This window comes from Rattus norvegicus, chromosome 17, assembly GCF_021556685.1.
Source record: "Rattus norvegicus strain SHRSP/BbbUtx chromosome 17, alternate assembly SHRSP_T2T, whole genome shotgun sequence".
Lineage (NCBI taxonomy): Eukaryota > Metazoa > Chordata > Mammalia > Rodentia > Muridae > Rattus > Rattus norvegicus.
Genome location: NC_141550.1, coordinates 12,486,132 through 12,494,814, shown reverse-complemented (window position 1 = coordinate 12,494,814; position 8,683 = coordinate 12,486,132). Strand labels below are relative to the sequence as shown.

The following is an 8,683-nucleotide window of genomic DNA, read 5'->3' as shown; positions in this document are numbered from 1 at the left end:
TGGTTTAAAACTATTGGTTAAATGAAATGGACTACAGCCAATTACTAGAGGGATAATAGGTAAAGTGGGTTGGAGTGACCAGGTTGGAGGAGAGAGATGGGAGAAAGAGAAGGAAGGACAAGAGAGAGGGGAGGAGAGGGAGAGGAGGGGGAGGAGGGAGAGGGAGAGAGGTGGGGGAGGAGGGAGAGGCAGAGAAGGAGGAAGAAGAGACAAAAGCCATCATGAGGGGAGATGGACCAAGAGCACATGGCCCAGAGAAACAGCAAGTATCTGGGGTACACTGTTGGGGAGGTAGCCAGGCCAGCAGTTAGGAAAGTAGACTAGGTGTTACCTCCCGGTAATTGTCAAAGCCAAATAAAAAAGCTATAATCTGAGTTTCATTTATTTATAAGCTAGTCAGGGGTAAATTGCTTGTACTCTATTCCAAGCAACAGCAATTCTCTCCTTACCCATGACAGTGGTTCCCTGGTAATGAAAGACCCCCGAAGGGAGCCCCCCACTCAAGTCTCGGGAAAGACGCGCACCCAGTAGGACACAGACACCGACCTGCTGTAATCACACGAGGAAGATTTATTGTGAGCGAGATGAAACGAGAGCTCAGGCCAGCATGCTGGGGTCGAGACTCATACACCACACAGGGAGTAGAGGAGTTCGACCCCGACCTGAATTTTCACAGAGCTTATAAAGGAAAAAACCACAAACCAGGGGGATCAAGAGGGAGGGAGGAGGGGAATTCCAAAACCATAAACTGCCCATACAATTTAGGACTTTGTGACATTGTGATTAGGGGTAGTGACATTTTACAGGGCCATTGGACCATTGTGGCCGGAGGCTATGGGTCATTGTGGCTGTTCCAGGAAACCTTTCATGCAAGAATGTTCCGGGAACCATTGTACAGCAAGGGAGGGGCGAAAAGTTCATGTTCTCACAGACCCTACCTCTTCTTTTTGGGTAGCTAGGCGGCTTATTATTAATTTTTAATCCTTCATTCCCCACTTCTTTTTTTTGTTAATAGTTCTAATCCTAGAACTTCATGGAGAACTCAGCTTCATCTAGCATAACAGCTTGGTATTGTAGTCTTAACATGAGGATTCTAACCTGGACACTATCCAAGCCTATCCACCAAGGTCATGACTAGCTTTTAGAACTTCTAAGCTTATACGGACTGTGATCCCTGAGGCACAGTCCCAAGAAGTGTTAAGAGTACTAACATATGCAATGTTACATCATTTGTAATGGAAATCAAGCCTATCCCACACCTATCTTGATAGAACCCAGGACAAACATGACTGAATTTCCCTCTAGGTCCCAGCTCTCAGCCCCAACAGCTAGTACACGGCTGGTGAGGGCTGAGAATTGACAGCTGTCAGGGTGGTCAGCAGCACCAGGTACGGTCCTTTCCAGCGAGGCTCGAGTGTCTGGACTCAGTGTAGCTGCAACCTGGAACTGATGGGATGTCTCAGGGGTCTCCGGGGCATAGGCTGCTGTCAGCTGTGAGCAGATTTCTTTCTGTATCACCTGTAGGTCTTTTAGCCTGGCACACAAATCATTATTACTATGGCACTATGACATGTTGGTTCAGTAACATCATCTAATACAGTCAGGGGGGCTGAGGCCCCATATAAGATCTCAAAGGGGGTAAGGCTGAATCTGGAAGGGGTATTTCTTGCTCTGAAGAGAGCAAGAGGGAAGGAGTGTCACCCAGTCTGTGCCAGTCTCCATGGTTAATTTGGTCAGGGTCTCTTTTAGAGTTCTATTTATTTACCCTACCTGTCCTGAACTTTGAGGTCTGTAAATACAATGTAATTTCCAATTGACCTCTAAATACTTGGCCACACCCTGGCTTACCTTGGCAACGAAAGTAGGGCCGTTGTCTGACCAGATTACCTTGGGCATTCCAAATCGGAGGAAGATTTCTTCCAGTATCTTCTTGATGATTGCAGAGGCCGTCTCTTGTTTGGTGAGGAAAGCTTCTATCTATTCCTGAAAAAGTATCTACAAGCACTAGGAGATACTTGTGATTATATTTTTCTGGTTTTATCTCAGTGAAGTTCACTTCGACTTTTCACCAAACTCTCTAGGTCTCTTTGCCCTGTTTGCTTGCTAAGCATTCACTTATTGACATACCTTATACTTTCTACTGTCTCTCTGGCTAAAATCTTAAAGTCTATTACATACACTTAACTACTTGGACAAACTTTTTATCTCCTAATTGAGTCCATTTCTGTATTTGGCAAAGTGAGTCTTTTCTTTGTTCTCTGGGAAGTATAGCTTTCCCCTCAATGTGCCATTGTCCTTTATCTTTTAAGCAATTTGGGCCTTTTCTAAGTGAGGCCATCCCTTAGTCCGATCCCAGTTCCCAGTGGCTGTCTCTTGCAGGCCTGCAACCAGGATGGGCTCCTGCATAACCATTTTTCGAGCCACTTTATCTGCTTCGTTATTGCCCCATGTCACTGAATCTCTTCCCTCCTGATATCCTGAGCAATGAATAGTACTCACAGTTGTTGGCTTCATCAGGACATCCAAGAGATGGCAAAGGCATCTGCGGCACTGATGTACTGGGGGGTTGAGCCATCCCAGATGACATTGTGTTGTCCACCATGGCAGCACCCACTTGTCTCTGACCTTCATTCATGAAGAGAATTGTTCCCGTCTGTGGACAAGGTCCTCGGGTTTCAGCAGGGGTCAATCAGCCAGTCGCAGAGGTCTTTCCTCCACCCATGGGCTTCTGCCAGTACTTGACACTCGTGCTGTGGTGGCTCCAGGTCCGGATTGGGCAGCAAGGTGACCAGATTGTCCCCAACTGGTAGAGAATCTAGTCCATGGCAGCTGACCAGTGGTCCCATCTTTTGGGACACTCTATTCAAAGGCAGAACATCAGCCACTCTATCACAGTTTAAGTCCTGGATTGGGTGATAATTGTTAGTGCCCGGCTGGCAGGAGTGATATGTTCCAAGTAGAACAGCGCTAAGCCATTCGTCTCCCAGCATCAGGTACTGGTGCACTGAGACAGGTCTTAAGCTCCGCATACACAGTCTGTAGATATGCATACACATGGCCTCACCCAGCCATTTCAGCCCACGCAAGCCATTTTGGGGAGCAATTTTCTCATGAGCAAGGGATGGGAGCAGTCAGGGATGACTATGAACTAGTGGGTTACCCGGCCCACGCCAAGGTCCACTGTTCTTCGGGCAGTCCATAAGTATTGTTTGTTGCCAGTAGGCCCCTGTACCCAAGGTCTTTGGATATTGGCCCACTGGAGGGGGGCATAGGAGCACAGAGCATTGGGTCCCTGCATCCACACTTCCCTTCTATCTCTGTACATAGCCAGCACTCTAGGACCAAGAGGCTCTCCAGTGTCCCCTCTTGTTCTTTCTGGGGCAGTCCTTGACCCAGTGTCTTTTTTTTTTTTCTTCGTATTAGGCACACTGATCTTTAGCCAGGAATTCTCTTCTGTTGCCAGGTACTATCTTCCTAGGTTCCCTAACTACTGTGGCCAGTATATGTTCCTCTCTTGTCTTTTATCTCTCTTTAGCTCTCTAGCTTCCTCTTCTTTTAGTCTCTTTTCTTCCCTAGCTTCCTGCACTCTTTACCTCTTTCTTTCTTTCTTTCTTTCTTTCTTTTTTTTCTGTCTCTCTGCATCTTCTTCTACAGCTATTAGGTGCTGTCCACTTTTCTGCACAGACCCTGAACCATGCATCAACTTACAATAACTCTCTCAGCGACTTAGCTTAACCCTTCAAGTTTCTGTAACTTTCTCTTCATATCTTTTCCTTATCTTAGCCAGATTGGTGGGGCATTTTCCAGCCCCTAGGAGACCGACCCTTGGAGCCTGGGGGCAGACCTGGCACTCCCTACCTTCAGGCGTCTGAAGAGAGCAGGCAGAAGTGAGGGCCTTCTATGCGTGTTGGAACCCTTTTTTTTTTTTTCTGGCCTCTAGTAGGATTCCGTCTTTCCTCAGTGGTAAAGAAGACCTGTAACAGTTACTAACAAGCATATCAAATGGGATGGTGAGAAAACAAGAGAATCTTGAGAATAGAGTCTACCGAAGAGGGCAAACAGCATTTAGTCACACAGCTAAACCAGGAGGCCTTTCTTGGAACAAAAAGGCCATTGTCAGTGTCAGCTCCATGGCTTTGCCTCTCAAGAGAACCAGCCTCCAAATGACACTAGGCTTCTAGTAACAACTAATAACAAAAGGATGGAGAGATGGTTAGAACCTGGTTGCTAGATGCCAGGGGGCTGATAAAAGAATTGTAACCAGTTCACCTGGGGCTATCAGGACCTCAGTAGTAGCCCTTTACCAAACTGTCTCACTGGGTTTAAAGGCCCATGGAAAAGAAAACATTAATCCTGACCTTGGCTACCTCCAAGTAATTTAGTGCTGGAGACTGACTCCTCCCTTGGAATAAAGACAGCAGATAAGGCAGGCTTCCTTAAAGAACTTCTCTAAATGAGCACTCTCCTTCTGTGAGCAAATGTCAGAAATTCCTTTCCTGTTCTTGTTTTCCTTATAGCCCCACCTAGCTCTCAGCCTTTTTAGATTATTCTTCCTGTAGCATTTCTAACACAGCCTGTCCCTTTTTTTTTTTTTTTTTTTTTTTAGCCTGTTAACAGCATTTTTGATCTTTTAGGCAGTTATGCACTAAGTGTCATACCGGCTGAAACTCCGCCTTTAAGATTCTTTGCTCCCAAGCAAAATTTAAATCCTTTTCCAGCTTATCTCAGCTGTCCACCATGAGATTCCCAGAGATCGCGAACCAAGGTGTAGTAATTCACTAAGAAATCTCTCTATAGTGTTTCTTTTTACCTTAAGCCTTTTCCTTTTAAACAGCTCCTGAAGAGCCAGAAAAATTGGGTGAGACTTGAGAAGTCCCCATGCTCGCTGCAGCAGCTCCGCAGCTAATTTCGCTCCCCTCTACTGTGTGCTGCGAGCACAGATAAAACACTATTTTAAAAATTAACTTTGGCTATCAACCAACACACCGCCACTAGAGCGGGGTCCATAAGATTAAGTTTCTTACTAAGCATTAAGGGGACCAAGTAAAACTCTTCGACGAACAAAGCAAACAGTTTCATGATTTCAAACACAGTCGTCAGTCCAAGATTTTAAACACGGTCGTCAGTCCAAATTCAAACACGAAACAAAAGTCAAAAAAACACTGGACAATACCACAGAAAACAATCCAGACAAACAAGACCAAGACAAAGCATCCTATAACCAATTTCCACAGATGCCTGGTACCTTCAGTACCTGGCCCAAACTGCAGCTTAACCTTAGCTGCTTCCGGGATACCAAACACAGAAACAGAATACAGACAACAGACACTAACACATCTAAGCACACTTGTCCGTGCCTATACTTAAATAGGCAGCCGAACTCGACCTCCAAAGTCACAGTCAGATCTTTTTGACTGTCCGTTGCCGGGTCCTCCCGACAAAATTCGGCTCGAGGAACGTTTCTCACGCGTCCCAGAGCCAGGACCCAACAAAGGCTGACTCGTGGAACGTCTCTCACGAGTCCCAGAGCCTGCGCGATTGGGGCGTCCCCCGGTGCGCTTTCTAAAAAGGAAAAAAAGAAAGAAAAAGACTATTCGGAGTAGGAATCCTTCATCTACTCACAGGCGCCATTTCGGGGTGGGGAACCTTCTTCCACCCGTGCACAGGGCAGGAAACCTTCTTCTGCCCAGACAGTGCACTAAGACTCTCGTGCACAGGGCAGGAAACCTTCTTCTGCCCAGACAGTGCACTAAGACTCTCGTGCACAGGGCAGGAATCCTTCATCTGCCCAGACAGTGCACTAAGACCTTAAACCGGTACCGAAAAACACAGACTACAGGACTTAATTCACACACACTCACACACACGAGCACAAACAAAAGAGAAAAAAGAAAACAAAACCGACGTCGACTTCGTGTCGACCAGAGGCACTGAAACTGATCGGCAGGTCGCAGACCTTGCCTAACAAACCGGTCGTCAAGGAGTAAAGTCTCCTCTGGACCTATCAGATGGGGTTCACCAGGCGTCCCTGGTCCCCCCTTGTCCTCCTGGGACGTCTCCCAGGGCGAACGGACGGTGGGTACCTGGACACGTCTATCCCTATCCACCCCGCTCTCCTTCCTGGAGCGCGGTCTCACTGAGCGTCCGCAAAACCGAAACAGCGATCGCACCAGATTCCCAGACAGAACATAGACACAGACCCAGACACAGCGCTGAGATAAAACAGAGAATCTTACCTCCAAGTGGGTCTAGGACCCCTGGGTGGTCGCGCATATCCCGGACGAGCCCCCAAATGAAAGACCCCCGAAGGGAGCCCCCCACTCAAGTCTCGGGAAAGACGCGCACCCAGTAGGACACAGACACCGACCTGCTGTAATCACACGAGGAAGATTTATTGTGAGCGAGATGAAACGAGAGCTCAGGCCAGCATGCTGGGGTCGAGACTCATACACCACACAGGGAGTAGAGGAGTTCGACCCCGACCTGAATTTTCACAGAGCTTATAAAGGAAAAAACCACAAACCAGGGGGATCAAGAGGGAGGGAGGAGGGGAATTCCAAAACCATAAACTGCCCATACAATTTAGGACTTTGTGACATTGTGATTAGGGGTAGTGACATTTTACAGGGCCATTGGACCATTGTGGCCGGAGGCTATGGGTCATTGTGGCTGTTCCAGGAAACCTTTCATGCAAGAATGTTCCGGGAACCATTGTACAGCAAGGGAGGGGCGAAAAGTTCATGTTCTCACAGACCCTACCTCTTCTTTTTGGGTAGCTAGGCGGCTTATTATTAATTTTTAATCCTTCAGTAACAAGTAACAGCAGTTCTCGGCTCACCCGTAACAGTGCTTCCTTAGGCTCCACTTAACAGTGGTCCTCCACTCACCCAGAGGGCCCTGTTTGCCGAGGTAGCTCTGGTTCTGAGCTCATACAGGGAACAGAAGTCTCAGCTAGCCCGTGTAACAGGGTCACAGTTCACCCAGTCCACATGATCTTCACTCCTATTGATAACAATAGTCTCTGACCCCATGGGTATAGTGGTTCTGAGATTTCCCAGGTAAAAGCTGTCTCTGCTCATAATGGGAACAGTGTTTCTCCTGCTTAGGTTATCAAATGGTCTCAGTTCACCCCTGCAACAGTGATCACCACTACCCCAGGCAACAGAAGTCTTAGCACCCCCACTCCAGATAACATGGTCTCAAACTCTTTGTGTAACATCATTATCTGTTAGGGGGAGGGGGGAGGAAGAAGGGAGATCTGTGGCAGGGGTTGGGGGGATGGAGGCAATCTCTAGGACAAAGACCTGGGATAGAGAGAGACCCAGAGGGTCTATTGGAGCGACTCCAGCTAAGATTCCTAGCAGTGAGGGATCTGGATGCTGAAGTGGCCACTTCCTATAGCCAGGCAGGATAGAACTAACCAATGACCTGTCTAAATTACAATCCATCTCATGGGCAAGAACCAATCCCTGACTCTATTAATGATGCTCTGTTATGCTTGTAGACGGAACCCAGCACAACTGTCTCCTCTGTGATGCTTCACTCAGCAGCCGATGGAAAGACACGCAGAGACTCGCACCCAAATATTAGATAGAACTCAGGGAGTCTTATGGAAGTGTTGGGAAAAGAACTGGGGAGTACCCCAAAGTCTGAATCACCATCCAAGAGCAGGCATGGGTTGGACCTAGGCCCCACGCACATGGCCAGCTTGATCTTCATGTGAGTCTTCTAACGACCGCAGCGGAGGCAGTCCTTAGGCCGTTGCCTGCCTGAGACCCAAGTTCCTAAATGGACCACATTTTCTGGCCTCAGTGGGAGAGGATGCCCCTAGTCCTGCAGTGATGTGATGTGCATGTGGGAGGGAGGCAGAATGGGAGGGGACTTGCGTGAGGGGTATGGGAAGAGAGGAAAGGCTGATAGTGGGTTATAAAGGGAATAAATAATTTTTTCCATCTTTATTAAATTGGGTATTTCTTATTTACATTTCAAATGTTATTCCCTTTCCTGACACCCCTGGGTGACGGTCAAAATTCCTTCCTGCCTTTTGTCTTCCCCGTCTTTTGTTTTTGAGATTTAGATCGGTCTTCCTGGATTTCTGCCCAGTAAGTTGGGGACAGTATTCGGTCTTTTGTTACCGAAGCCTTAAGCCAGGGTTCCCCTGTGCTTCCCAGATTTTTCCACCAGGTCAACTTGGGGAAGATATTGGGTAAATAAAGCTACAGAATTGGCTTTTCTTGTTTAACACGAATAACCCACTTGTGTGTGTTTTTTAATCCCACAGGCTTACGCCCGGATCTCGGTGCCGCGTCGGTGTGGGCATCAACATCCTCCCACAGCCTAACAGTAACATTGATCTCACCCAGTCCTTCTCCCCAGGTACCTGCTACTCCCACCACCTCTCCCCAGGTAACAAGGTTCTCCACTCCACCAGATGACCAGTGGTTCTCAGCTCCTCCAATTCACAGTTGGATTGGTTCCTCCAGGTAACAGGTGGCAGTGCTCACAGCAGCTCCAGGGGGTCAGTGGTTCTCAGCACCCCAGGTAACGATTTCCCAGCTCAGCCAGGTAACCAATGCTCTCACTCTCCCAGGTACTAATGTTATCAACACTCAGATACCAAATCTCAGCCTCCCAGGGGATCAATGTTCTCACAGCTCCACAAGGTCCTAGTGATGTCCTGCCC

At 47.8% G+C, this 8,683-nt stretch overlaps 1 long non-coding RNA gene across 1 annotated transcript; it reads right to left on the bottom strand.

Moving 5' to 3' along the window:
- Positions 1 to 550: 550 nt before the first annotated feature.
- Positions 551 to 6,803, bottom strand: LOC148000002 (uncharacterized). The gene is made up of 2 exons (XR_015641083.1): positions 6,237 to 6,803; positions 551 to 1,534 (listed from the first exon to the last, which is right to left on the bottom strand). It is a non-coding gene; the product is annotated as an uncharacterized LOC148000002 (long non-coding RNA).
- Positions 6,804 to 8,683: the final 1,880 nt, after the last annotated feature.